The following is a 4,099-nucleotide window of genomic DNA, read 5'->3' on the forward strand; positions in this document are numbered from 1 at the left end:
GACAGTCAGAGCTGTCAGAAAAGTCGTTGCAATTATTTTTGGGAAACCGGTTCAACCGGAATTTTTCCCGGCTCAACCGGTTTTGAATCCGGTCGAGTCTCCGGCTGAGTAGTTTAGTGAACCGGGATCTTCCTGGTGGAAACCGGTTCAACCGGTTTTGCCTCTTTTCTCCCAACGGCTGCCAGCTTTTGGGGGATCTTTTATATACCCCCGCACTCTCTCTCTTATTTACTTCTGCCTCTCCCACGAAATCTTGGCTGACCAAACTCTCAACAAGTGCATTCATTTCACCTCTCACACCCGCAATCGCACATCCTTCAATCGCTTGAAGGATCCTTGGTGTGAGGTGAACTCGATCTAACACGCTGTTAATTTCATCTCGATTCTCCTATTCTCTTTGTTCTTGAGCTCGTTGCAAACTTAACCTTGTGTGGATTTGTTACTCTTGGAACCTTGTGTTCCTTGACAGTTAGAGGTTGCTTGCGAGTCTCCAAATTTGTGGACGACCCCAAGAAGTTTGTATCACCCGCTCTTTGAGCATATTTGAGAAGAGATTGCCTTGACCTTTGTGGTCGGCTTGTGAAGGATTAGGGTTGGAAAAGACCTGGCCCTTTGTGGGCTCCTCAACGAAAAGTAGGACACCTTTGTGGTGGTTGCCGAACCTCGGGTTATATTGCGTGTTCTTGTGTGTTCTTGTTAAGCGCTTTAAATTTGTTGGTTGGTTCATATTATCTATTCGAGTAGATTTTGTGTAGGGCAAGTCATTAGCAAAATTCATCACTACTTCATCATATTTGTTTAACAGATTATCTAATCTAAGTTGAGCAGGTTCAAACTTGTTCAGTTGTAAACAAAATCAACTGAACCGGTTTGCACCAGTGCAACTTTAATTTAACCTATCTCGAAGTTTTTAGTGAAAAATTTCAGGTGTAGCCTATTCACCCCCCTCTTGGCTACTTTCATTATGGTTGGCACATATCTTGATCCTACAGGTAATTGTGATAATTGCACAGCAGTGAAAAATGAGAGGGATTTGTCGAAAGAAGTCTTTTTGTTGTTGTCCTGCATCAAATCTTGTGGAGGACGCTGGGGCCTCAATTTACCTATTGATGTTCTCCGTGGCTCACGAGTAAGTCTTATCCTTGTTTCAGTTTTCTACAATGGTGACATACATTAGCTGCCTGTAGTTCATTCGGTGTCATGTATGTGCTGATAATTTTATCACCGGAATGGAATGTCCGTATGAGACGGAATGCACTGTTACGCGTACTGAAGTCTACTGTAAGCAATTGAAGTCTCCACAATATTTTTTATTAGGGTTGTGGGTTGAGGGTTGATGCCTTTGGCCCTGTTTTGTGACTATGGAAGTGCCATGATTTGGTTTAGTCTCAGCATTCTCTATAAAATATTTACTAGATTGTCTTTGTTCTGTCAGATTCACATTGGCCATGCAATCAGTTAATTAGAAAAGTAAAACCTTTACAAATACATAGGTCACATGGCATAACAATGATCAGTTGTTTGATTTATGCATCCAGTTTGTACAAATTATGGTGGCAGCTTTATAATTGACCATTGGTTGTGTTGCTCCTGCAGATCCTTCATTAGGGATGAAGTTCTTGTAATGGTGGCAACTATAGCTTTTGGGATGGGTATTGATAAGCCTGATGTTAGATGTGTAATACACTATGGATGTCCAAAGAGCCTAGAGTCTTACTACCAGGAAAGTGGGTGTTGTGGAAGAGATGGACTGCCTTCAATCTGCTGGCTATATTACCAAATAAGTGATATTACAAAAGCTGATTTCTATTGTTCTGAGGCAAAAAATGTAGGTCACTTTTTTGCATGCTGGATGTTTTCTCACACGGTCACACCATCCATGTAGCGTAGTGCTTCTGCTATGTGTCTACTTTTTTTCTTAATGGTTTAATTCATCAAACAGGAAACCTAGAGGAAAGCAATCATGGATTCCTTCATGGCAGCACAAAAATATTGCTTCCTTGCTACATGTCGTAGGAGGTTCTTATTGCAATATTTTGGTGAAGAATGGAACATTGACTGTGGTACGTTCTTTCTATTTTATACTCCCTCTGTTCTTTTTTATTTGTCACATTTTAGTTCAAAAATGAACTAGCGGGCGACAAATATTCGAGAACTGAGATAGTACCATGTGTTGCTTGTTTATTCTTATCATATAGCTTAATTTACTAGTTTATGAGGTATCGTGCAACCTCACTTCAACTGCTGGAATTGCCTTGTAGTGACATGATTATGGTTGGCACATATCTTGATCCTGCAGGTAATTGTGATAATTGCACAACAGGGATTTGTCAAAAGAAGTCTTTTTGTTGTTGTCCTGCATCAAATCTTGTGGAGGACGCTGGGACCTCAATTTACCTATTGATGTTCTCCGTGGCTCATGAGTAAGTCTTATCCTTGTTTCAGTTTTCTACAATGGTGACATACATTAGCTGCCTGTAGTTCATTCGGTGTCATGTATGTGCTGATAATTTTATCACTGGAATGGAATGTCCGTATGAGACGGAATGCACTGTTACGCGTACTGAAGTCTACTGTAAGCAATTGAAGTCTCCACAATATTTTTTATTAGGGTTGTGGATTGAGGGTTGATGCCTTTGGCCCTGTTTTGTGACTATGGATTGGACAGTAAATTTTCGTAGAATTTAGTCTTGGTTACTAAATTGCCTTTTCTAAGTAGATGGCGAATATCAAATATTTCTCATTTTGTAGGCCAAGAAGATTGTTGACAACAATTATGATAAACTACAAATGCATGGGTGTGGTAAAGATTATTCGTCAAACTGGTGGAAAGCACTTGGTGGTCTTCTTATAGCACATGGTACTAATGTTGACCTCTCTAACCATTCTATTATTCTTGTAAGTTGTGTGAAGCAACACCTTTTTTAAAATATCGATTCTCCTCCGCACAACCAATTCTATTGCTGTCTTTTCCCTGGCAAAAGAAGAAAGTATTACAGAAAGATTTCATTTGAATGCAAGCAAAAGTGTATTATGTATGCACTTAATTTTTTGTGTCATAGAAGATATTCACAACAGATATGACCATAATAAGTACACTGAATTATACTCTTAAGGAAGTGTGTTCTCATGTACATCTTCACCTGTTGAGTGCAAACTTCACATCGACATCTTAAAACTATAGTATTCCAAAACAATGGTTTTGAAATACTTTGCTTCCAAACACGCCCTATTGTTTTCAGGCCTTGTAACCTGTAAAGCTTAGAAAGTACACTCTGTTTTCAAGGCTTAATATCTTTCTATCAACCTAAACAGTAAGCACATTCATGAACATGAACATCTCAGGTATTGACTTCACACCTTCCTTAAAATTTTGTTTGAATGTAAACCGGGTATATTCTTAAATGAAATACACTGGTTAGGCCGTTGAAGTTGTCACTAATCCAAGTTTGAAGGCTGGCACAAACTTCATTAAGAACAAAATCACAGGAATGTTTCTTCTCCTTGTTAAGTTTTTTTGTTTATTTTGTCCTTGATATGTGGCCATGCCAAGCTATCCGCATTAGGTTTTAGGACAACAAAATGCTTTTTGCATCCTTAAATTGTGCTATAATTTATTTATTTTCTTCTTTTATCTATGCGCAGATTATTTGAAGGAGACTGTTCGTGATACATTTAGATTTGTCAGGTGCTGTATTGCAGTTCCTTATGAATTTTGTACTCATTGTATTTATTCCCTTTTTGTAGCCCTTTGCTAAGCTTAGTCTTGAAGTAAACTTTGTAGATACTTTTGTGATGTAATTGATGAGACTATGGATGAGACTTTTGTGATGTAATTGATGAGACTATGGATTTAAATATTGTTATGTGATTGTGTGTGAGATGTTTTATGCGAAAATATGTTGTGCTATATAGCTGCTGATATATTTGTTATGTTGTGGAATGTGGTGTAAAATATAAACATCATTTGTAATGCTGGTCAAATTAACTTCCTAGAGGTTTATTAACTTCCTAGGGGCTACAGTAAACCGTAGGAAGTAAGCCAGCTAACTTCCTAGGGGCTACAGTAAGCCGTAGGAAGTTACTTGTAGGAAGTTAG

At 38.4% G+C, this 4,099-nt stretch overlaps 1 long non-coding RNA gene across 1 annotated transcript; it reads left to right on the forward strand.

The window, feature by feature from the left end:
• The first annotated feature begins 991 nt into the window (after window positions 1-991).
• LOC103627074 (uncharacterized) lies at window positions 992-3,858 on the forward strand. Its single transcript, XR_553359.3, has 3 exons — window positions 992-1,129; window positions 2,752-2,860; window positions 3,646-3,858. It is a non-coding gene; the product is annotated as an uncharacterized lncRNA (long non-coding RNA).
• Window positions 3,859-4,099: the final 241 nt, after the last annotated feature.

This window comes from Zea mays, chromosome 5, assembly GCF_902167145.1.
Source record: "Zea mays cultivar B73 chromosome 5, Zm-B73-REFERENCE-NAM-5.0, whole genome shotgun sequence".
Taxonomy (NCBI): domain Eukaryota; kingdom Viridiplantae; phylum Streptophyta; class Magnoliopsida; order Poales; family Poaceae; genus Zea; species Zea mays.